The sequence below is a fragment of the Danio rerio genome, chromosome 10 (assembly GCF_049306965.1).
Source record: "Danio rerio strain Tuebingen ecotype United States chromosome 10, GRCz12tu, whole genome shotgun sequence".
Lineage (NCBI taxonomy): Eukaryota > Metazoa > Chordata > Actinopteri > Cypriniformes > Danionidae > Danio > Danio rerio.
Window position 1 is genome coordinate 36470001 of NC_133185.1, and position 27500 is coordinate 36497500.

Genomic DNA, 27500 nt, shown 5'->3' on the forward strand with positions numbered 1-27500 from the left:
GTTAACATTGGTATTGGTTTACTGAAGTATTTTTCAGTCTAATGTGTAAGGAAAACATTTAAAATACACTTTTAAGTGTTCCTTTAATCATGTTTTATCTGTTTGTGTCTGTAAACTTCAATGACAATACATATTTTTAAAGGCTGGTGCCTTAAAATTAGTTTTTTTTTTCTTGTCTGTACTGTAAACACCCCAACTTTCACAGTTTCATTCATATGTTCATACTTCCTTTTCACCTGCTGTATTTACAGTTATTTGCATGCATTGCATTGCACTGAACTCTATCCTTATCTTATAACTACAATTTATTTAAGTTTTAACGTATATACAAATTGCATATTTATTAAAATATACACTCAACGGCCACTTTATTAGGTATACTTGTCCACTTGCTTGTTAACGCAAATTTCTAATTAGCCAATCACATGACAGCAACTCAATGCATTTAGGCATGTAGACATGGTCAAGACGAACTGCTGCAGTTCAAACCGAGCATCAGAATGGGGATGAAAGGTGATTTAAGTAACTTTGAGCTTGGCATGGTTGTTGGTGCCAGACGGACTGGTCTGAGTATTTTAGAAACTGCTGATCTACTGGGATTTTCACGCACAACCATCTCTAGGGTTTATAGAGAATGGTCCAAAAAAGAGTCAGCGGCAGTTATTTTTGATGCCAGAGCTATCATAAAATGTCTATTTTGGCACTGTTTTAGATTTCTGATTGGAAGAGTTCATACATCATACATCATAGGAATGTCGTTTTTCCCAGTTCATGTCAAAATTAAATGTGATTGTTTTAAAATATTCGTAATTAATGCAAACAGGTTGATTTTAGTAAGTGTTTGCAAGTCGAGCATCAAGTTTGCTTCATGGAAGCGTGTGATGCTAAATATCTTTTTTGCAAAGCACCATGGGCAATGTAGTTTTTCTGTTCATGTCAAAAATAAACATGATTGTTTTCAAAAATGTGTTGAAATACTGCGAACAGACTTGTTGATTTTAGTACGTTGAATATTTTTGCATGTTGAACATCAAATTTACTTCATGGGAGTGGGTGGAGCTAAATACACAGTTGAAGTCAGAATTAGCCCCCCTTTTTTATTCTTTTTTTATATTTCCCAAATGATGTTTAACAAAGCAAGGTATTTTTCACAGTATGTGTGACAATATTTTTTTTTCTTCTGGAAAAAATCTTATTTGTTTTTATTTAGCTAGAATAAAAGCAGTTTTTGATTTTTAAAACAGTTTTAAGGTCAAAATTATTAGCCCCTTTTAGCTATATATATTTTTCGACAGACTACAGACCAAATCCATCATTATACAATAACTTACCTAATTACTCTAACCTGCCTAGTTAAACTAAGTAACCTAGTTAAGCCTTTAAATGTCACTTTAAGCTGTATAGAAGTGTCTTGAAAAAAATCTAGTCAAATATTATTTACTCTCGTCATGGCACAGATTAAATAAATCAGTTATTAAAAATGAGTTAATAAAACTATTATGATTTAAAAAAAAAATCTGCTCTCCGTTAAACCTAAATTTATGAAAAAATAAACAGGGGGACTAATAATACGGTGGGCTAATAATTCTGACTTCAACTGTATATTTTAGCGCTGTTATAGCTGTCCAATTGGAGGAATTTTCTGCACAGCATCGTAGGTAGTGTCATTTTTCAACTCAAATGTCACTATTAAACACAATTGTTTTTAAAAATATGTAGAAAAAATATAAACAGGTTGATTTTAGAAAGTTGAAGAATGTTTGCATGTCGAAAATAATGTAGTTCACAAGAGTGGGTGGAGCTAAATATCAATTGGTGCTATTTCAGCTCCCTGATTGGAGGAATTTTCTGCATAGCATCATGGGTAATGTAGTTTGTCAGTATAAATATCAACATTAAACATGGTTGTTTTAAAAATATATGGAATTGATTGTATTGTGATTTTAGGAAGTAGAAAAATATTTGTATGTTGAAGATCAAATTTACTTCATGTGAAGCTTAATATTGATTTTAGTGCTGTTTTAGCTCTTTGATTGGAGGAATTTTCTGCAGAGCATCATGGCTAATGTAGTTTTACAAATGAGTTTAAAGGTGTTTAAAATGTGTTGAATTAATGTGAACAGATTGGTTCAGCAAAAGCAAATACAGTGAATAAGCAACCTTGGAGCTGGCAACAGGTCAGAAAATGAATGTTGCTTTTTCTTTTGGAACCCAGCTGCTGTTGTGCTCCTGCTTCATTTTACTGAAAATGAAGCAGGAATAAATAACATTTGAAAATATATTAAAATGGAAAACAGTTATTTAAAATTGTAATATCATTTAACATTGTTTTTACAGTAAATTTCTTGTATTAAACAAAAACAACTGACCCTAAATGTTTGATTGGCAGCATAACATACATGTCAAATATTATACAGGATGTGACAGGATGTGGGAAATAGACCAAAAACAAAGTTATTATCAACAGCATGGCAACCATCCAAAATGATCTACCGTTTCCACAGATACACATTCATTAAATTGTGCTCTTTATGTTCCTGAACAAACCTCACTGAGATTATTACTTATAAAGGCCAACTTAAGTTCACATTCTTTACTTTAATACCCCCAGGTAAATAAAAAAACAGCTTGCAAATTAAAATCAAAAGGCCAGCGTGGAAAAGTGAAGAAGCAAAGCTAATTTGTTCCATCGCCGAGAGTCAAATCTGTTTGCTAACAATGCAGAGGTCTGCAGTCCGAGCCTGGCACGAATGCAAATCTCATTTTGGACCGGCACCGCTTCCTCCAAAACCATCCCTCTCCTAAAATCACACACACACACACACTCGCACCAAATCTGCTGTTTGCACTGGCCCTTAATGAAAAACAATGGACACTGATGTGAAAATGTGCCACAATTAGCGAGAGAGCCATACTTTATCATTTGCAGCCTGTCCGATTAGTGCCAAGCATGCAAATAAATATTAACTGGGCATTTTAAGACTGTTTGCTGGAAGCCCAGCGGACGTGAGCTTCAGCTCTCCTCAAAGGCTCCAGAGATCCAATCAGTCCCAGCTGTCTTATTAAGAGCCTAAATATAACTGCAGTGGCTCGGTTAGTTAGGTGTAGAAGCTGGGCATTTTATTTTTTGCACGTATCTCTCCCTCTCTTTTCTCGGCTTGATAATTAAGGACTCATGCATGAAAACAGGCTTTACTGGGTTAGAGGTTGACTCAGGTGTTTTTGTTTTATTTTTAACAGACTTGTCTCTCTGCGTATGTTCGACGCTGATATCTCTGTGTGCATAGCGAGTTTCTTTGTCTTGGTGCGCGGTAAAACCCTCTGAGGACTGATTACCAAATCGCCCTGCAGCAGTTCGACAGGAGGTTGTGTGCGGCGGGATATTGTTTGCTGTATTAATGAGTTACGTATAACGGTGCCAGGAGTATCGGGCATTGCCAGAATTCCTCACTCGCTCGCTCGTAGCGACTGTTGCTGTAAACCTCTGGGGTTCCGAGGGGGAAATGAGAATAACACGTTAATTAAAGGCTTTTATCTTAATCTGTTGCTTAACCTTTTTCATTTAAAGCAAGACACTGCGGGTGAATAGGGCAAAATTAAATAACTGATGGTTATCACTGTGGTCCCCTGTTGAATGATTATATTAAGAATTCTAAGACTTTTTTTTTTTGATTTGCAAGTATTTTGAAATGTGTTTAAATATGCTAATGTGACATTATTTCATTAAATGTGTGCTCATTTGCATAAAATTCTAGCACAAAAAGTCAGGTTCAACATTGTTTTTTTTTTTTTTTTTACATAGCAAAGTTAAAGTTGAACAGAAAAATAATATATTTTTAAACAGTTTTTTTGGTAGAAAGTGTTGTATAGGGGCAGCACAGTGGCGCAGTGGATAGCACAATCGCCTCACAGCAAGAAAGTCATTGGAGTCGAGCCTTAGCTGGGTCAGTTGGCCTTTTCTGTGTTTGTCTATCCTCGTGTTTGCGTGGGTTTCCTCCAGGTGCTCCGGTTCTCCCCACGAGTCCAAAAACGTAGTATAGGTGAATTGAATGAACTAAATTTTCCGTAGTGTATTTGTTTGAATGAGTGTGTATGGGTGTTTCCCAGTACTGGGCTGCAGCTGGAAGCGCATCCGCTGCTTAAAACATACGCTGGATAAGTTGGCTGTTCATTTCAGTGACCCCTGATGAATAAAGGGACTAAGCCAAAGGAAAATGAATGAATGAATGAATAATCATGTTTAATTATGTCATGAACTGAAATAACTACATTACCCATGAAGCTATTCAAAAAATCCATCCAGAGAGCTAAAACAGTGGCAAAATAGATATTTAACTCCACCCACTCCCACAAAAAACATTTTATTTTTGACCTGCAAACATTGTTCAACTTGCTAAAATCAAATGTGTTTGCACGAATTCAAAATATTTTTAAAACAATCATGTTTATTTTTCACAAGAACCGAAAAAACTGCATTAGCCATGATGCTCTACTGATGTCTTTTCGACATCATGGGAGTGGGTGGAGAAAAATATCTATTTTGGTGCTATTTTAGCTCTCTGATTGAATGAATTGTCTAGAAAGCATCAAAAACAAACATGATAATTTTCAAACATATGCAGAACTAATATGAACAGACTGGTTGATTTTAGCGAGATAAATAACTTTTGAAAAAAAAACTACACTGTATAAGATGCTCTACATCAATCAAAAAGCTAAACCAATGCCAAAATAGATTATTAGCTCCACCCACTCCCATAAATACATTTTATTTTCGACATGCAAACATTGTTCAAACTACTTAATTAACTAATCTTAATTAACTAATCTGTTGGCTATAATTTTAAATATTTTTAAAGCAATCATGGTTTAATTGTGACATGAGTTAAAATAACTACATTACCCATAATGCTCTGTCAACATTCATCCAATCAGACAGCTTTTCACAATCATAAGCGATGTAATTCTTGTAGATCGCTGGTAAAAATGCAGATCGATATAGAAATACAAACTCGCCATTATATGGACTACAGCTCCAGTTATGCACCGCTCACACACACCTGTTCCAGATGCCGCTGATTGCACACACTCACACAGCCAGAGAATTGTCAAGGACTGATTACAAGGACTATTTATACATCACACACATCCACTTCAGTGCTGAGTCTTGTTTATCTGTACTGTAACATTACGACACATTTCTCTTATCTTGCTTTGCCGTGTTTTGACCCTTGCCTTGTTTGTTTGTTTAAGTTGTCTGCTGCCTAGCTGTACTGACCATTTGCTTGTGTATTGACCACGACTCTGGATTTTTGTTCCAGTGTTGACTGTTGCTTGCCTAACCATTCTGCTAATAAACTCTGCATTTGGATTCCCACCTCTGTTGCCAGCGTCCTATCACATTACACAGCTAAAACAGTGCCAAAATAGATATTAAGCCCCACCCACTCACATGAAGTAAATTAGATTTTTCGACATGCGAACATTCTTCAACTTACTAAAATCCTTTTCCACTAGCAAATCTGTCTATTGTTCACACATTTCACTTCCTACAAGAGCCACCCAGACATTGCCAGCTCTGTATCCTCAAGAAGTTCAGCTATTCTCAATGTCCAAGACACACACACTCACACACACACACAGACACAAACAAAGAAATTGGCTTTTGCTCGCACAATAATTTTCTCAATTGGCTCCCATCAAAGCCTATACATCCCACAAGCTTCAATAACAATGTATGCCAATGCATTTTCTCCCATACACACACAACGTCCAGCCGAGTCTTTGTTGAAGCAGCTGAAGTGTGAGATACCTGCTGTAAAATAAACCTCTCGGCTGTCGCAGGAAGCACTGCATTCGCACCTGGCCTCAGTAGAGAGCGCCCGATTAAGAGGATCATTTGCAGGCGGGATGCGCAGAGGAAAAATAGCACAGCGAGTGTGTTTGTTGCATGTGAGTGGGCAGATTACAAAGAGAGACCGAGGCACACTAGCTTGTTGTATCTCTCCCTATGGTGCATTGTCCCTGTTCTCTTTCCAATCTGCATCCCCCATATAAATACACACTCACACAGCACGGCCGAAAATGCTCGTTTCCCCCAAGAGGGAGTCCTATTGATCAGCAAGGCATCTCCCTAATTAAGCCTGAGACCAGAGGAGAAAAAAAGCAGGAACATGGGGGAGGGAAGACAAAGAGAGAAAGTGAGGGAAAAAAGATAGTGGAGGATGAAAAAAAGCTGCATGCACTTGTTGTTAAGAGAATAATGGAGGTGGAGACAGGAGAGAGTCGTAAAAAACATGACACTCGACCAAAAAAACCTGCAGGAAACTTTTCTTTTTGAATTCTGATCATCTTCGGGGTGTTAAAATGCTAGTCTTGGGAAACGCTGTTGGTTCTTTTGGTGTTACAAAAAGTGTTTTGAGTGAACTTGTGAGTTGTCAGCTCTTTAAAAATGAGTTCATATGCAAGTGCTTTGGGCCTTGATTATAAAACAGGCCCATAGCCAGGGAGGGTTCGGGTGGTTCGAAAGACCCAGCACCCAGCAGTGGAGTAAAGTAATAAATGACAAATTCTCAAACGACTGTAATTGAGTGGTTTTTCACAGAAATTGTAATTTACTAAGTAGTTTTAAATGTGCTTTTAAAACTTTTACTTTTTTTTTAATTATTTTTTCGGGGTTTTCACCTTTATTTTGAAAGGACAGTAGAGAGAATTGACAGGAAAGCATGGGGAGTAGAGAGAGGGGAAGGATCTGCATAGGACCACGAGGCAGAATCGAACCCGGGTCACCGCGAGCACCGGAGTACATACTGTATGTCGACGCACTAACCACTACACCACTGGCGCCGACAAAACTTTTACTTTTTAAAAATACTTTTACTTCCCCTTGAGTACATTTTTAGTGCAGTATTGTTACTTTTACTCCACTACTTTCCTTCAACCTGCAGTCAATGTAGCTTTTAGCTCTAGTTCTACCAGGAAGACCTAATGTCACATCACTTTTCACAATCAGCTCCAACCAATAGCCAAGAGACACAAGGAATACCTAATGCCTCGTCACTCCTCACAATTAGTTACAACTAATAGCCAAAAGACACAAGGAATATATAAGCTGTCCATTCACTTGATTCATTTGGTTGCAGGTACCAATGCAAACATTTACCCATCATCCTCTTCACCACCACCTGGTTGGCCCTGTACAGGGGGGAAGGCTCTGCCCCTGCCTTCGTCCTCGGCAGTCAATGCTGGATGTAAAGGATCTTTGTTAAACCATATTTTTGTCAAATAATACTAATCAATAAATGTAATTCAACATTATAATTATCTCCCTGGTCTTTATATTAGAACTACTTTATTTTTTCTTGTTTATGGTGATTAGAAAAATCCGTCCTGTGATTGATGCCCAATCCAATCTCACAAAGAATGTAAACTGCATCATAATAAACTATCCCAAGACAAAGGACAATTTATAAATGTAGCAAACTGTTTAGAAGCACTAAAACTGTCCAAGAATATGTCCAAAATCTTTACACGCAATGAGACTTTTTAGACACCTCACCGAAGAGATGACGGATTTTTACTGTATGATGACCGAAATGGCCTTAAAGACCCAACAGGCCATCAACATGACGTCAGATTGACATTGTACCCCAACGTTGTGGGGACGTTGTATTGTCTTTGGAAATAAAAATTAGGTTGATGTCAGAACCCAACATCAGGCCGATGTCAATGTCCAACCTAAAAGCAGTTGTGCAAAATAAAAAAAGACATAGAATCTGACGTAAATGAAGCCATCTTTGGCTGTATGTGTGTGAATTCAATATGTAAAACATATGCTGAAAAAGTTAGCAGTTTATTCTGCTGTGGTGACCCTAGATTAATGAAGGGACTAAGCTGAAAATAAATGAACAAACGAATGAATGAATGAATGAATGAATGAATGAATGAATGAACGAACGAGCGAACGAACGAACGAACGAACGAACGAACAAACAAACAAACGAACGAATGAACGAACGAATGAATGAATGAACGAACGAACGAACGAACGAACAAATGAACGAACGAATGAACGAATGTATAAATGAATGAAAATATGGCATTTGACATCCAGGGAGCATTAAAAGGCCACCTCCAAAATCTCCAGGAAACTTTACTACGTGAATTCCAATCATTTTCATGGTTTTGAACATTATTGGGAGGTGCTCTGGATTGATAGGTGGTAGCAAAATGTTATGAGCGACTCTGTGAGTTGTTGACTGTTTAAAAATGCTGTTCTTGAAATGCTGAATATTTTGAAAAATGTTTATGTTTGGTTGAAGTCAAGCAGTGAACGTAATATTTTTAAATAACGCAGTTTACATTCAATACAGTTTCAAATGTATTTTATTCTTGTGGTTAAAAGCTGAAATTCTAGCATCATTACTCTGGTCTTCAATGTCACGTGGTCTTTCAGGAATTTTTCTAATATGCTGAGATGGTGCTTAATATATAAAGTATATAACATAAAAATTGAAATAGCACAATAACAGACAGATTGAAGAAGCAAAAACTCACTTATTTTCACTATATGAGTAAAAAAATGACATTCCACATTCTGGGCGCATTAAAAAAACGCAGACAAAACCTGCAGCAAACTTTACTATTTAAGTTCTAATCATCTTCGGGGGTTTTAAATGCTCTTGGGATTCAATTAAGAGCGACAATTATCTCATTCACTGTTTTTCGGCTCCTCTGCTTCCTCCTGGCACACAATTTAGCGGTGATTCAGGAAAAAAGAAGGAGAGAAAAAAAAAGAGATATTTTTTCCCCCTGCGTAATCTTAAATAAACTGCTCTCACTCTCCCCAAAGGGAAAGCTAGCAGTTGCTACAAATGCATCCCAAATGACAGTTTATAAATGCAAAGGCAACTGTGCTGCGGAGACAATCGAAGCGCTCTTAGTTACAGCGCTATATCAAAGTCAAGTCAAGTCAATTCTTCTTTTATATATCAAAGTAAGTAAGGAAAACAAGGAAATGTAATTTCTCCTCCACCAGTGGGTTACAAAAAAAAACTGTTAGAGAAAGAAGTACAGCAGATTTAATGACAAATGGTAAATCACTATAATACATTTTCTGTATTTCAAGTCTCCAAATTAAAGAATATAGGATTGAGCCTTATTAGCAACATAACAACTACCAAACTTTCATTCATTCATTCCATTCATTCATTTTCTTTTTGGCTTAGTCCCTTTATTAATCAGGGTTCGCCACAGCGGAATGAACCGCCAACCTATCCAACATGTTTTACGCAGCGGATGCCCTTTCAGCTACAACCCATCACTGGGAAATAAATTCAGTCATTCATCCATTTTTCTTTCGGCATTGTTCCTTTATTCATCAGGGGTCACCACAGTGTAATGAACTGCCAACTTATCCAGCATATGTTTTATCCAGCAGATGCCCTTTCAGCTGCAACTCAGTACTGGGAAACATCCATACACTCTTATTCACACTCATGTGGTATTTTACTTTTACCACGTCACACACAAATGCAATGTGTTTCATGGCATTATGTGGTACAAAACGAAACATTTATTAAATAAAGTAGCCCATTTCTGAGTGCTAATCTCACAGCTCGCATTTCAAGTATCTTGAAAGGGATAGTTTAGCCAAAAGTGAAAGTTTTTGTTTCTTACGTTGAACAAAAAATAAGTTAAATAAATCTGTAGACATTGACTTACATATTAATTGTTATTTCCCTTCTCTGGGAGTCAATGGTTGCAGGTTTTCAGCTTGGTTTCAGTTTTGAGCTCAAAATATCTATTGTAAGGTTTGGAACCACTTGAGGGAAAGTAAATATTGAGTAAATTTATTATTTTGGAGGGGATGAACTATACTTTTCCCAGTATTGGGTTGCAGCTGGAAGAGCATCTGCTGTGAAAAAATACACTGGAATAGTTGGTGGTTCATTCCGCTGTGGCGACCCCTGATAAATAAAGGACTAAGCCGAACAAAAATGAATGAATGAACTATCTTTTAATAAAGATTTACAGTTACGCAATAAAATAAGTATTCCCACTTTCTGTGGAAATTGATCAAATTACAATTTTGATTATTATGCAAATTTATACATAAAACAATAACAAGACACCTTGAACTATGTGGGTAAGTTTTAATTATGTCTTCATCATTTACAGTATTTTCACTACAGTTGCCGAAACTGAAGTTTTTCTCGGAAAAAAAACCTCTGAGTTGTGAATTTTCCAACGCTATCTCACGGCAATTCGTAACTTTTTGATTTGATTTAGTGGCTAATTCATATGAATTCGCATGATTTAATTTTTACAATTCAGTACGATTTGCTTTTTCCTCAACAATGGTTGGGTTTAGGGATGGAGTTTGGTGCCACGCCTCCTTTTTAAAATCGCACATTGTCATATGACTGAACTCATACAAATTTGTACGAATTAACCACTAAACTGAAAAAAGCTACGTTTCCTCGTGTGATCAGGCTGGATTTTTTAATGTGACCTTAAAATTTTAAATATATTCCAGACAGTGCGTTTTCATTCTTATCAATTTAAACTACATTTTTGTGAGGTCTTTATTAAAGATTTACAGTTACACAATAAAATAAATATGCTCACTTTCTGTGGAATTTAATCAAATTACAACTTAACAGGATATTATGCAAATTTCTAAATAAAACAATAATAAGACACCTTAAACGATGTGGGTAACTTTTAATTGTTTTCATTATTTATAGTTTTTTTCTCTACAGTTACAGAAACTAGAGTTTTTCCTGAAAAAAACCTGAGTTGTGAATTCTCAGTGTGCCCAGGAACCTTAACATTTTAAATCAACTCACACAATGCATTTTCAATAATTTATTCATTGATTCATTCATTTTCCTTCGGCTTAGTTCCTTATTTATCAGTGGCTGCCACAGCGGAATGAACCGCCAACTATTCCAGCATATATTTTATACAGCGGATGCCCTTCCAACCACAACCCAGTACAAGGAAACATCCGTAAACACTCACTTTCTCACACACTCATACACTATGGCTATTTTGTTTACCCAAATCACCTATACCACATGTCTTTGGACTGTGGGGTAAACTGGAGCACTCAGAGGAAACCCACATGAACAAGGGGAGAACATTCAAACTCCATACAGAAATACCAACTGGCCCAGCCGGGACTCGGACCAGCAACCTTCTTGCTGTGAGGCAACAGCTAAACACTGAGCCACCGTGTTGCCTATGTTTTCATCATTTACAGTATTTTCACTACAATTACCGAACCTGAAGTTTTTCCTAAGTTGTGAATTTTCAATGTGACCAGAGACCTTAAAATTGTGACTCTATTCCACACAGTGCATTAAACATGCTAACTACTATGACAAACGTCCACGAAGATGGATCTAGATGTCACACCACATTAAATCATAAAGTATAAAAAAATAACACATCATATATGATAAACAAGACCGAGCACAGCAAAGTGATGAATATAACAAGCTCCCAAGATATCTGTCGCAATGCTTTGAAAACATCCAGCACACAGGCTATATCTAACACAACAAGAGAACAAACAAAAAGTTGTGTGTTTAAAACGAATACAGTGATTAGCCTTGAAATTGTCTCTTCAGATTGGGTTGTGTTCAGTGTGAAAGTCTGGATTGGTGTGTGTGGGATTAGACCTGTCAAACACATTTATATGACTGCAACTGTGTGTATGTGTGTGTTTGCGTTTCACCCCGAGACACACCGACGCATCAGCGCTGTCTCTCCTGATCACTGATTGCTCCTGATGCTAATTTGATGTGCTGCGGCTCATCAAACCACACTGCCCCACTTTCAACCATCCTGCAACGCTAAACAAACCTAATGCAAGCCACAAAAAAAGCGGGAGTAAACATCAGAGAGCGGCTTCCTCCCCTAAGCGGCTCTTTTTTCTCTCCAGGCGCAGCTACCCGTCTGAAAATGGACCAAAATCTGACAATTACTGCTGGGATGAGATAGAAAAGAAAGATGTCACTCGCAACAGGAACAGTAGAAGAAAAAATGAGTACAGACAGACCTAAAATCTATTCAAATGGAACACAATTTGCTTATTGTTGTCAACCACCTGTAGAAAACCCACGTTCCAGACACTTGCACCAGACACTTTCTTGCAATCACTGTATATTTTTATAAAAACCATTGTGCATTTGTGTGTGCCCCTTAAGCCTAGTTCACACTACAGGATTTTAAACATCAGCAGATCGCTGTGCCGTTCACACTACATGACCTGACTTTGTGTCTTTTAATCTCTGTGGTGTTCACACTACGCAACACTCCGTGAACGACCCACAAGAGGGGGGGTCACACACTACATGATCTGACAACAACTCATTCCCCATCAGCTCATTCAAGCTACCAAACCACAGCCAATGAAATTTTGAGGGAGGAGTCGTCAGAAAAAAGTTGAACACTATTGGCTGCTTGTGCGCTGATGACATCACTGACAGCGTTTCAAGCTTTGGAGAAAGCATTTAAAAACATTGTCAAATCAGCTGATTTATGAGCGGATTAATCACTCATCTGCAAGGTTAGAGTGGATAGATACATAGAGAGTATTTAATTTTTGTAATTTTATAACTCTTTGAAATAAAACTAACATATTTATAACACCCTGCCGTTTTCTAACTATCAGTGTATTTCTTTCTGACATTGTTTTTTTTTTTTTTTATTACAAAACATTAAAGAACTGAGCATTTCTGCCTTAAATTACCATATTGGTCAAAATGACTGCATGCATGTCTGATACTTTTCACTGTGACTTTAAATATGTGTGCATTTTCTTGCCTAGCAACTTCCTGCTAACATAAACAAAACTTTCTGATGGCAAAAACATCAATTTACTTTAGATATCTTTAAAAACAGCATATTATGTGCTGTGAAATAGCTCCTGTTTGAAAGTGAAAGTGAAAGCCAAGACCTTTTAAGTGTTTTAGTATCTTAACTACATATTTATAGGCTGTATTACCAAAAAAAGATTATATATTTAGGGTAATGGTGTCATTAAATATGATGCCAGACATTCAAAGCTTAATTTTAATATCTCAATAATAGCTTTGAATGTAAATATGTTGTGACAATATGGCGTTTTATATGAGAACGGTCAGAATGAGCAGTATGGTAATTCTAATAGTTACAGAATTCTAGTTCCACTGTTAATATATCCTCCTCTCATGTCTGTGCTAACGCAGAATGAAGCCAGTGCACCGATGCCTATTCTGACCAATCACAGATGTTTCTGCTGAGCTCCTGAACACACAGGCATTCAGCTCATGCTGATATGCTCTCTCATTGGCTGCAGCTCGTCACTACATCTGACCACACGTGGGGTTGAGTCGGCCGACTGCTCTGGAATATTTTGCATGCTGAATGTTGGATTTCCGTCTGCGAGGTGTCGGCGACGCGTCAGCGAGCCTCGTTGATGCGTTGTTCATTAGTTCACACATAAAGAGCGGCGAGCGCCGTGCACCCGCAGATTTCTTCCCGATCACAGCCCGATCTGTCGGCGAGCTCGTTAACTTCCAAATCGGGCTCAAATCAGGCTCAAAATCCTTTAGTGTGAACTAGGCATTACACAGGTGAGTGGTTTGACAAACCACCTGTAGAAACACTCCTCTCTCTATATGCACCAGACACTTTTCTTAAACTCCATCTTACAAGGACTCAATAAGGAAAACAATGTTTACTTGTGAATGTACCACACAATCAAGTCGCACTACTTGTTTTCTTCAACCTAAAATACCTCTTTTCCACACAATATCTTGCACTTTATTGTTCTGTCTTGTGTAAAACTACTTGTGTAGTCTGTCCTAAGTTAAGTTTATAGTTAAGTTAAGTGTTTGTAGTATTTGTATAGTTAGTATAGCTAGATTACTGTTCTGGTATAGTTACTGTTGCCAGCAAGCTACCGCAACTGTTACACCAGACATGGATGATGCATTAAGCATGAGTTTTTTTTTTACATATTAAGTCAATACAAAGACGTGATTATATATCCTGTGGCACTATTCGCGCAAATGAGGTGGCACAAATGACGCAAGATTATTGCAAATTGCTCCAGTTGGAAAATCTGAATTTTAGCGGACATTTGCACCATGTTAACCAATCAGGAGCTTACTCAAGTATATGACAAGTATATGACGTGATTATGACATAGTGTTGGTCTCCCGAGGGGAAATCCTCCTACCAACACAAGACAACAGCTCATCAAACTGGACTTGGATCAGTCAGAAGCACAGCTAAAAGCTTTCTTCATCCAGGTACAGTTGGGTAAACCTCTGAAAGGATCTAGTGGACTCAGACATGGCGCCAAATGAATCTACACTGATTTTCAGCCTTCTCAAAGTGCATAAAGCACAGCTACTCGGTCAATAAAATCCAATTGTAACCATTTAGCAATAAAACTAGAGTCATTGGGCAGCCATGACGTGAATCCATGTCTATTGTGTAGTAAATTTGAGACGTGAATGAAGTGAGTAAACTCAAAATATTCACCACTTACAGTAACTTACCTGTAAATTTGTTGTGCAGTAGCAGGGCCCTACCGCAATTTCATTTTACAGTAAAATAGCCTTACACAACTCCATTTTATGTTTAAATGCCCTTTACCAAATTTACATTTTACAATATTGAAATGTTTACAGTACTTTTACTGTCATTTGTATTCAATTTACACTAACAGAACAGTTTACTATTGAATTTAATAAATTCCAAACAAGTGACTCACTTTTTCATTAACATATTTGTCTTAAACAGAAAGTAGCACTTGATAACAAATTAGCAAATTGCTAAGATGCAGTAAGCTACTGTAAACGCTTTAAAATTACCCACAATGCTGTGCATATAACAGTAGTGAACTGTAAAGAATGTATGTGGTATTTTACTGGGTGTTTTTCCAGTAAACAACTGTAAAATTATGGGAAAGTCTACAAATTTACAGAATGTAGAGGTTTAGATTAGCTCTTACATCCAGTATTGGGTTCATATTTATGTTGGTTTATTTAAAAAAAAATCAGGGTAAAATAAAATTTATGCTGAAACATTACATTTTAATGAATACTGTTTTCATAAAGGGGATATAAGGTCAATACTTTTAAAATGGAAAATGTATTTTGTTTAGTGGTTTTCTTTAGTTTCTTTTGGTTACAGTCACCAACGATGTAGCTACTGCAGTTTGCAGCAGAACTAAAACTCTGCCACTAAATGGACTACAAATCACAGTATGCACTGGGCGTACGCACCGGTTCTTGATTCCATCTGATTACAAACACTCAGAGCAGAAGATGCTCAAGGACACATTACACAGACTATTTATACACCACATTTGCTCACACACTCAGTGTTATTTGTTTGTTTTGTTATTCAAACGAACCTGTAACTTTACAAAGCGTTTCATTTCCATGTCTAGTGGTATTCTTGGATCTATGTCATGTTTTATGTAATCTATTCCTAAACTTGTTCCTTGTTTATGTTACCTTTATCTGCTTTTGCCTGGTAATAGACGACTTCTAGATTATCTGTATGAACCCGATTGCTCATGCGTTGACCGTTGCATGCCTGACTAATGTTGAATAAATCTGCCTTTGGATTCGCTCCTCTGTAAAAAAAAAAAAAAAAAAAACTCCCAGTTTGATTACACTTAAGTTACACTAAAGGTGAAATTAAATTAACTAAATTTGATTAAGCTTGGTAATATTCTGTCATCAGAAAACTCCATAATAATAATTTATAATAATAGCTGTTGGGCAACAAGTAAACACAATTAAACCACATTGGCACACAATCTGGCAGAAGAAACCATATAATTAAGGTTGAATTAAAAAAAAATATACTCCAAAATACTCCAAAAATATCCAACCAAGCCAAGTTGTCACTTAATAAATGTCCACAACATAATAAATACAGCCTTTATAGTGTAGAAAATAGATTTATATCTGTAACATTTGGCTCATTTAAATTATAAACACTATAACAAACACTTAAGTGCAGGTTTCATTGTGACAGCATCGAAAAGTTGATGTGTGTGCAATTAAATATATTTAAGCAGGACTGAATGACTTTTTATTCCATACATTTACTTAGTTTACCAGTATAAGAATACACTATGACCTCATGCAGACCAAACTCCCCAAAAATAACCATGAAAATCCAACTCTGTCAATAAGTATATGCAGTTCGTCAGTGATGGCCAGCAGTGTATATTCTGGCTGAATGTTTACCTTGTAGCCGCACTGTACAAACAGACAGAAAACAAACAGCTGATGTACTTTGGAGAGATAGAGGGGCTTGCGGCTTACATCGCTCGCTCGTATAGATTTTGTGTCTTAAATTGTGAGTGACCTTATGATGTCTGCAAACGGCTGGAGTTCATCTTTCAGTACACAACCAGAGCTAAAATAAAGAAGAAAAGGTGGAGGAGGAGGAGATGCAATTCTGACAGGAGAATATGAGAGAGGGGGAAGGGAGAAAGAAAGACAATAAGAGGAAGATGGCAATGATGGACCAAAGGGTTTAACAAATGCCAGCGACTTCGTAAACTTGTGGATTTAAACGCAATTATTTTTACATTGGGTGTAAAGAAATGGTAACTTATAATTACAATAGTTATGACACACAATTTTAACCCAAGAGCAAATTTCCCTTTCAATCAATGAGATCAAATCATTCTCATTTGAATGATCTTGTTAATTAAACTTGGTTTATCCTCATTGGAGCAATTAATATTAATTGCTTAATTTGGCAAACAAGAATTTTCTGCTAACTATTGCAGTTCGATTTTAACTTACATAACATTTAAACATTTTTAATTACATTTGATGGCATATGGAATCTGTGAGTACAAACCTGTCTTTCCAGTAGAAATGGAATATTGAGTAGAGGTTGGGGTTTTATTTTGGCTCCTCCTCTTATCTTTCACTCACAGGAAACTAATGGTTGGAGGGGTGTGGCTAAGCATGTTTTGCCCACGTTATCAAACTGACATCATCAGAAAAATGACTGCCGTTCCAGAGCAGAAGCATATGGCTAGATTTTGATTCAAAATTACCAAAAATGTGAATTAACATGCACTTGCCTTTCAAGCTGCAACCCATCACTGGGAAACACCCATACACTCTAGTTCACATGCATACACTACGGACAATTTAGCTTACCCAATTGACTTACTGTATAGCGCATATGTTTGGACTTGTAGGGGAAGCAACAGAAATGCTAACTGACCCAGCAGCCAACGCTCGAACCAGCGACCTCCCTGTTGTGAGGCGACAGCGCTACTCACTGCGCCACCCATTTAGATTTCATATGGACTTTAATAAAGTCAAGCATTACTCTCCTGCACAGTGGTAACTTCAAAACACAAAACATTAGCTGATGAAACTGATCTAAACTTCCAAACTAACTCTGATCTTAAAACACCTACTGCTATCTTTATTGTCGATATTTTTCCCTCATAAAGAGTTCACTCAAAAATGGAAACTTCAAAACTCAATTTCATAACTTTTTCTCACCGCAAAAGAAGATATTTAGAAAAATGTTGGAAATCTGTAACCACTGACTTCTATATTAGTAAGTTAGTTTGTGTTGAAAAAACCCAAACAGGTTTGTGATGAGTCGAGGGTGAGAAGATGATGGCAGAATTGTCAGTTTAAGCTAAACTATCCCTTTAATGCAATCCCATGCAAAGTATGCTGAGAACTACACATCCACTACCCAGGTAGTTATGCCAATGTAACAAAACAGTTTAATTAACTTATTCTATAAAATCTTTTGGTACAACTTTAAATTAAATGGACTTAACTAATACATAATTACACTCTAATTAATAATTCATTACTACATACTGTGTAAATACATGTTTTTACATTTATGATTGATTACCTGCATGCAATTATATTTATAATTACACCATTGACCATCCTACAGTGTTAAGGAAAATCACTTTTATAATATTAAGTTACTCCCCAAAAAAAGTAACTAGTTGTGTAACTTAGTAACTTTTTATTGTAAGTAATGCGTTACATTATTTTTAAGTTACTTTTGCATTTCTTTTCATTACCTGGCTGAGGCTTGATCTCTTTCAGAACTTGTTTTATTTTCTTTTTTTTTTTTAAATAGAGAAGTTCTGCAACTAACAACACACTGTATAACCTACACCTTCATTTACCTTTAAAAAACATCAAAAAATAATATTTTAGGATAATGTTATCTGAGAACTTCTTATCTACAACTGTATATACAGAATATTGAAAGATCAAAGCAATGTGTTTGCTGCTTTTGTACTATTTTTCTTAAGTTAAATGACTGCATTGTTACTATAATCCCCTTTTCCTTTTCTTCGATGCGTTAAAAAAAATGAACACATTCTCTCATTTGAGTGATTCACTGTGACTAATACTTTAATACTTTAATTTTAATTCAGCAATTTATTGTTTTTAAAGCTAATTAATTAAACTAATAAGTTACTAAAAAGTAACTTAAATATTGTTACTTATTTTTTAAAAGTAATGTGTCACTTTACTCAGTACTTAGAAAAGTAATGTTTTTACGTAACACACATTACTTGTAATGCGTTACCCCAACACTGTCCCTCACATCCTCATCCATCCTCAAACCTTCCAATACCACCAAACCTTTCCCTAAAGCCTGTTTCACACTGCAAGTGTGAGCAGAGCGTGAGCAGCGCATGTTTTTTTTCGACGTCCATGTTAACAGATTAGAACTTTCATACTGCACGCAGAAGCATTGTGTGAGCGTGAGTGTCGCTGAAGCAGCAGTGCTGCGATAGTTTCGGCGCTGGGTCTATTTTTGCCATGCTGATTACACTCAATTAAAGTGACGGCGCATTGATAAAGACCAAAAACACATTAAATGACAGAAAAAGGTAAACAAATGAACTTAAATGATTAAAAACGGCAACAAATATTTATCTGGGCCCGAACTACATAACCGAATTTAAAACAATTACTATTAGTTTTGCTTAAGTTGCACACTAGTTCAATCACATATAAATATCAATATAACTATATATTGTATAAATATTATTATAACTATAGGCCTACATCATCCTGACAATCAAAAACAAAACTACATGATACCACAGGCGATTGACCTCGGAATGCACCTTTAAAGACACAAATGGCACTCCTCATAGAGCTTGAGAAGCAACCAGTTCTTTAGGATCTATATAATTTGTAAAATAAAGACTTGTAGGTTAAGGAAACAGCTTAGGAGGAACTTGCCACGGGCCCTACTGCAGATGAAAAGTAAAAAAGTGTATTCATATTTAGATAGGAAACTACATACAATAGACTGAGATGGATTGATCTGTGCATCTGCCGATTAGCTTCTGCTCTCCACACGCACTGCTCACGCTCTTCTCATGCTTGCAGTGTGAAACAGGTGTAACTGTACCCATATACCATTTTAATAGCACTAGTAGTGTTCTGTAATACATTATGAACACATTAAATACATGCTCTTAATATTTTGGTGTAAGTGCATATCAGTTAAGGCCACTTAATATAAAGTGGGACCATTTTTTTTACAATCTTTAGTAGATTGAACATTCAAGTAGATTGAAAAATTCAAGAGCTTCCGCTCATTTTAAACAAGTAACTTGAACAAGCAGCAAAAATCGTTTTTTTTTTTTAGTACACGCATACATGTGGCAACCCTCATGAAACATTAATAATCTCTATTGATCACATCTGTCCTTCACAGGGCGAATGTGACACACGCTTTCGCATACACAAACACTTACAGACGTGCCACAGGGGACTCCATCAAAAGCTGCGGAGTTAAATAAAAGGAGGAAAGTGCCTTCATGTTGATTCATCTAAAACGCCCATAGCTTTCTCTCTCTTCAATATTGTGTCTCCAAGCCTCAGAACCGAGGTGTCAAGGAGTCACACATTTCATTTATCGCGGGACAAGGGGAAAACTCTTCAACATCTATTGCTTTCACTATCTCCCCATTTCCCACAATAAAATGCGGCGCTGGCGACCGCACAAGGTCACGGGCATCCAGAGAATTAATATTTCATTCTTTATGGGTCTCTTCCTCTTGCCGTTCCATGGGACAGAATCTATTTCCAGGGAGAGAAGGATAAGAGATTGGAGAGAGCGGCCGGCACGAAATGTGCATGAAGAAAGAACTCCATCATCAGCTTATTCGGAAATTCGGAAGTGGAAAAATGAACTCGAATGAAAACATTTGACTGTGGAAGAACAAAGTTTGTGTGGTTTTGTGTGACAATTGTCATGTATTAAAGTTGAATGTGAATCATTCCTGTATGAGTTGATGTAAATGATTTCCCTGAATGCTTCTCTCACTGCTTTAAAAAAAATTGTGTCAATTTATTAAACAGAAGAGGATTCTGCATGCAATCCAGGCAAAAAAATTTAAAAAAAAAATTTGAATGGATCGAACAAAAACAAATAAGTTGTCCTAAAAAAATCTTGAATTGTGTTGTCTCATTTTAAATAAGTAGTTTGAACAAGCAGCATTTTTATTATGTTACGGGCAATGTGTGATCCCTGTGTTATATACAATGCCTAGAAAATGCAAAGAATGCCTGATTGTTTTAGGTAAAGTATGAAATATCAGTTTTTTAAAAAGATTTTGCATACTTTCCTAGTCATTCTATACAATTCTTAGGCATTATATAAGTATAATTTATGCAAAGTGTCAGAACAGCAATTTTTGGTAACTGGTTTTGATAAAATATATATATATATATATATATTAAAATAAAAAAAACTGTTTTTAGGAGCATTAGGCTCTTACTTAAGATCATTTATCGTAGAACTGTCATAGCATGTTAACATTATGTGATTCCTGTCCTGGCACTAAACTTTCTTTCAACATGGTCACACAACAATCCACAGGGAAACGTTATAGTTAAGCATCTGTGGAACCTCACCCGGATTATACACACTGGTGTTGTGAGAAGATTTATAGCAATATTGTCTGTGATGTGGTAGTGGAATCTCGTACCGGCAATAAGCTGTCTTAAAATCACACTCACGTGCTTCGATGGCCATCATCAAACAATGACTCGACCGTCACCACCAACATCAGTGGTGGGAAAAATGTCTGGGGTAGGCCAGTTACAAACTTATATAATATAATAATATATATAATCACTTTGCATATTGATGCAACTTGATTCTCAACTTGTATTACCTTTTGCTTTTGCATATCAATTTGTGTGCCTGAGTAAAACTCAGCATCGGCTGGTAGAGTCCCATTTGACACACTGGCAAATTACCACCACACACAAGTGAAATGAACTACCGTAAGCGCCCTAGGGAGCAATAAACCCGCTCACTGCAAACATGCTACATTTATGTCAAAAGCGACCTTTAGGATGACAGCCCACCCTGCAACAACACTCTACGTTTCACAGCCAGATCTAACAATTTGATTACATCGGGTTAATTGGCCTCATCTGCCTAGGATCCACAGACATCATGTTCCTCTCAAACGTGCAGCGCTCGCGTCAAACTAATCTGGCTGAAATCGCTGGATGAAACCAACCACTGTCAGGCATCTTGCTAGTTATCCAGCAAAATCTAAATAGTGACAGAGCCGACTCCATAAGAGTGCCAAAAATCGCTCACTTGCTCATTAATTTTCCAATTCTTATGCTGTGCATGATGGCACAGAAAATAATTTATCACATACTTTTGTCACAGATGCAGCATTTTTTTTTAAATAAATAAAGGTCAGGTTGACTTCAATACCGTAATAAAAAAATACCTTCACATTAAAGCTTCTGATGTTAAAATAAAGGGGGTAAATTATGCTTTTTTTATTTAATTGTAGTCAGTTTGTAGTTTTTATGTTTGGTATAAAAAGCAAGGGTGTAGAATTGGCATGGGCGGAGGGAACGTGTCCCCACCAATATCCCCCAATTGTTGCTACTAATACTATTAACTAAGGCTGTGCAATTAATCAAAATTCAGTTTTGATTTTGGCCTCCATGACTATGAAAAACAATATATGGTATAAAACAGTTAAATTGTGTCACACACCTCTCTAAATTTATTTACATTCATCCCTCCTCAAAGCCAGACTGCAGTAAAATCATGTAAATTAACTTTTGCAGCATGGGACGTGGTTGTTATTTGTAAAATTAAGGGTTTATTCATGTTTTTAAAAGCATGAATTTGTGCTGTTCAATGTATGCACTTTAGGAATATATGTCCCCACCAATGTCTAGAGCTAATCTACGCCCTTGATAAAAAGATATAATAATTAAATACTAGTCTACTCCAAAGGGAGGTACTCCATTTTTTTTTTATTCCAATAACCGATGTTAAATTAAAGAGGTCGTATTATGCTTTTTCAATTATTTAATTGTAGTAAAGGTGTAGATTTTATGTTTGTTATAAAAAAAAAGTATAATAAGTGAAAAATTCTACTCCTGTCTCCAAAGGGAGATATTTCACTTTTTTCTTTTTGAATCCAAAAACTACAATAAACGTTTTGTTTGGACTACGATGTTTTTTTCCGGGATGTAGTGATGTCACTAAGCAAGTCAAATCTTGCCTATGGAAATTTGCAACATTGACTTATTCTGAAAATGTAATCCTATATACGTTTCTAGAGATTGCAAATAATGTAGTCAGAGGTTCGTAGGCTGCATTTCATTTTGACGCCGTTCTTTTTTACGCTCACCAGCTGACCATTTACCTCCGTATGGAAGGATTTTCCACTGTTACCAGTTTGTTATGTTAGCTCGCCATGTACATAAGCAGACTTGAGATGCAAAGAGGAGTTGACCATGACGACGGGGTTTGAGTCCGAAGAAGAACGGTTCCAGAAAACGGGTAAGAAAAACAGAATCTGAAAAATAAAATAAATAAGTAAATAACAGATTGAAATTGTGGTAAAATCTGGAAACATGGTAAAAATCAGACGAGGGTTTTTTTCTTTCTGGATTACTTTTGAAAATTGTTGGTTGGGTGTAGGCATGCGGGTGAGCGGTTCAATCAATACAATTGGTTGGGTTTAGAGAAGTAGGAGGGTAGGTCAGTCAATCGGTCAGTCAGTCAGTTGACTGTGGCCCCTAGTGGATTTACGCAAGAACAGCAGGTGCGAATGGCATTTATCGCTGGAGATATTTGAGATCTCATAAAGCGTACACAGCGGCCTCTGGTGGATTTGCGAAAACAAAACCTACAAAAAACATAGCTCCTGGGACGTATTTAATGATCTCCAGAAATGTAGGGGTACATTTTCAGAATGAGCCTGGATTGGAAAATTGAGTGGTTCGGGGGTCTGGGGAGAGTAAAATAACAATAATGTTACCACTTTTGCTACTGTATATCCATGCATGCAAAAGTTCTGTATGATGCTCTTTATAAATATTCTTGAACCAGTTTGTTTTTATTGTAAAATATTTTATATTCTGATTTTTAAATAAGTGTAATAACACATATTTTTTGCTCAAACATCATAATAATATTTTAATTTAAGTAGAATATTTGGACTTGTGGAGCTGCGCATTAATGGATTTGCTCTTCAGTGTTTGGACTTTCAGCCGTAAAATTCAAACCACACTGAAGTGAACTAAATTGAATTCTGAAAACTGGACTGACACAGATTCAATTTACTAGAACTTCTATATTAAGCTGCTTTGACACATTCTACATTGTAAAAGCGCTACAGAAATAAACATGAATTGAATGAAAAATTAGTTGATATATGACGACTGATGGGTGCCACCATGTTAGTCTGCTCTGCAGTGGAGAGATTAGAGCTACTGGATTTACAACATATAAACTCATCAACTTCTACTGAAATACATTAAAGTAAGTGGCATTTTAACTGGGAGACGAACAGAGTAAGAAATCTAGTTATCTAAACAATGTGCATCTGTTGTCAATAACACACATCATCAGATTACAGTATGTGCAAAATGATTATTATTGCCATCTCCAAAGACAGAACCTTGTATTATACGAAGCGTAAATGTTTTGTTGTGCTATATGTATTCATATGTCAGCAACACAAAACACTAATTAGTTAATTGAAAACACTGATAATCTTTTTGACAAGTAACATGTTTGTTTTTCTCTGGCTCAGCACCAGCCTCAGCGAAACAGATAGAAGTTGCTGATTGGGCAAGAAGCATAGCAGAGCTGAAATAACATCTAAGCTATCTAACAATGTTTTTAATGCATACACTTAACCCCGCCCCCAATCCTACCCCTGTGTTGACGTCATTAGCTCTGTTGAGTCCATGTGTCTAAGCCTGTGTGTCTCAGCTTGCATGTGCAAGTCTGCAGCCAGATACTATTGGAACACATTTCCTTTATCAAAAGGTAGGTCTTTATTAAATTAATCGAATTAATCAACCCATTTGTGCCAGGAAGGAAAGAACGGTATTTTAATAATGAAAATTATATGAAAAGTTATGTTTTTTTCAAACCAGCAAGGATTCTAGTTCTAGTACATCACCCAAACAGTAACAGGACTTAAAAGAGCACATAATAGGGTCCCTTTATTGTTACATGTTATATAAATTTCCTTCTATTTGAGCAACTTGTTAAGACAAAATAATCACATGGATTTACTGACATCATCCAGCAATTTAAAAAATATATTTTAATGTTAAATTCTTTCTATAGTTCATATAATTCTGCATCATCATCAACCACCGCTGCTCTAAAAAAGTAGACAATGGCAGCAAATGACACCAAAAAATTATTAATAATTTTAAGGTAATGCTAAATGCTAATACACTCACCGGCTAATACACTCACTTTATTAGGTACACCTGTCCAACTGCTCGTTAACGCAAATTTCTAATCAGCCAATCACATGGCAGCAACTTGCGTTTAGGCATGTAGCAGGGTCAAGACGATCTGCTGCAGTTCAAACAGAGCATCAGAAGAGGGAAGAAAAGTGATTCAAGTGACTTTGAGCGTGGCATGGTTGTTGGTACCAGAGTATTTCAGAAACTGCTGATCTACTGGGATTTTCAAGCACAACCATCTTTAGAATTTACAGAGAATGGTCCGAAAAAGAGAAAATATCTAGTTAGCAGCAGTTCTGTGGGCGCAAATGCGAATGGCAGATAGGCTACAGCTGCAGAAGACCACACCGGGTGCCACTTCTGTCAGCTAAGAACAGGAAACTGGGGCTACAATTTAGGCAGGCTCACCAAAATTGGACAATAGAAGATTGGAAAAACGTTGCCTGGACTGACGAGTCTTGATTTCTGCTGCGACATTTGGATGGTATGGGCAGAATTTGGAACATGAAAGTATGGATCCATCCTGCATAGTATCAACGGTTCAGGCTGATGATGGTGTAATGGTGTTGGGGATATTTTCTTGGCACATTTTGGGCCCATTAGTACCAATTGAGCATCGTGTCAACACCACAGACAGTATTGTTGCTGACCATGTACATCCCTTTATGACTACCATGTACCCATCTTCTAATTCTGATCTACTTTCAGCAGGATAACACACTGTCAAAAAGCGCAAATCATCCCAGACTGGGGTCCACTTTACAATGAGTTTACTTTACTCAAATAGCCTCCACAGTCACCAGATCTCAATCCAATAGAGCTCCTTTGGGTGCTGGAATGAGATGTGGAATGAGAGATTCGCATCATGGATGTGCAGCCGACAAATCTGCAGCAACTGCGTGATGCTATTATATTAATTTGGACCAAATTCTCTGAGGAATATTTCCAGTACCTTGTTGAATCTACGCCACAAAGGCTATTTAAGGCAGTTCTGAAGGCAAAAGGTGGTAAAAAAAAAGGTGAGTGTAGACCTCCAACAGACATCTTACAATAGTCCAAAAATAGATTAATCATTAAAAAGAGAGGCTACATATGAAGTGTGTCTAATCTGTCTATTTGATCACTAGTCCAGGACTACTGTCAAATGCAACCCAAGCTCATTCTGGAAACGTAGCCCCGTGGACGTTTCTGGAGACTGCGATTTACGTGGCCGGAGGTACGTATGGCCGCATTTAGTTTTTTCGAGCCAATGCTATGGGGCGGTGTGACGCCGCTCCTCCTCTTCGCGCTCGCCGACTGACGGCTCACCTCTGTGTGGAGGGCTTTCCCGCTGCAACCAGTTTGTCCGCTTAGCCCGCAGTCAAGGATTGAGTCCGGCGAAGAGCGGTTCCAGAAATCAGGTAAAATGAAAAACAGAATCCAAAAAATAAGGGCGAGAACGCGGCGAAATCTGAAAACGGGGTCAAAATCGGACAAGGGCTTTTGCTTTTTTTTTTTTTGGACGGCTTTTGCAAATCGACGCTTGGGTTTAGGGAAGGAGGAGGAGGAGGAAGAGGAGAGCAGCGTTCAGACGTTCAGTCGTTCAGCCAGTCAGTCGGACGGACGGTTGCTCCACAGCGGCCTCCGGCGGCTTTTCACTCGAGAACAGCGCAGGCGCGAACAGCGGATTCGCGAAAACAAAAACTGCTCGAATACATACCTCCCGGGACGTATTTTGCAGTCTGCAAAAACGTCCACGAGGATACGTTTCCACAATGACCCTGGGTTGGTCAAGTGTCTATTCGATTTTTATCTTAAAATCTTATCTTATCTTCTTATCTTATCTTATAAATTTAGCTTTGTTGTCGCCAAGACATTTATTATACATCTATTAAACATAAAACAGCTTGGTGAGTTCCTGATCTGTTCAAACACGTGTTTATTCGATTCCAAAGTTTGCGGTTTTCGAATTCGCATAAGCCAAAGAAATGCATCTGTACAGTAATTTGTCTAGGAGCGCGGACAGGAAGTACACAGATGGATGGAGACTGAAATGTAATTTTGGGGCCAAATGCGATAGGCCCGGCCCAGCAGGAGACACAGAGTGCTACCGCAGGCGCAGAGAGCATCCAACTAATGGACACACACCATTACAGCGCTTTCCACTCCCAAAACTCAGCAGGTTATATTTCATCTACATGTTCTCGCTGTGTTCCAGATGTTGGCCTTCACACAGGCACACAAACATGCCCTGTGTGTCATTATAAAGGTAATGTCTACAACTGCAGTGTTTGCTGAGTGGACTGAGGCGGTAGGACACAGCGGGAGAAGTGTATGAGCACACTTACACACACACAGACATACACACACACACACACACACACACACACACACACACACACACACACACGCTCTGCTCTACTAGCTGCTGCAAAAGATGACCAGGCAATGAGGAAAAATGTCTTTCGACTTGACTGAATTCACCTCTGACTGGAAAAGAATGAGATGAGGAAAGAAAAGAGCAGAGAAGCGGGGTCTCAGTGCTGGGGAAGGGTTTGAGAGTCTCAAGGGTTTCATTGCCGGAGAGTCAGGAGCTCACACACACAAGCACACACATACACACTCAATACAGCATGACTGTGCCCCTGCAGGTACGTCTGTAATGTCTTCACCTCATTTTCTGTAGACGCTGTCTGTTCCAGCTGCTACAGG

At 37.3% G+C, this 27500-nt stretch overlaps 1 protein-coding gene and 1 long non-coding RNA gene across 5 annotated transcripts in view; one reads left to right on the plus strand and one right to left on the minus strand.

Annotated features, from left to right (window-relative positions):
* robo3 (roundabout, axon guidance receptor, homolog 3 (Drosophila)) overlaps window positions 1-27500 on the minus strand; it is a 265569-nt gene that overhangs the window by 176538 nt on the left and 61531 nt on the right. The gene's annotated exons all lie outside the window — the stretch shown is intronic.
* Window positions 12208-27500, plus strand: part of LOC141376415 (uncharacterized) — a 121305-nt gene continuing 106012 nt past the window's right edge. Inside the window, exon 1 of the long non-coding RNA XR_012386439.1 lies at window positions 12208-13625. This is a non-coding gene — a long non-coding RNA (uncharacterized lncRNA). The remainder of the gene's footprint in view (window positions 13626-27500) is intronic.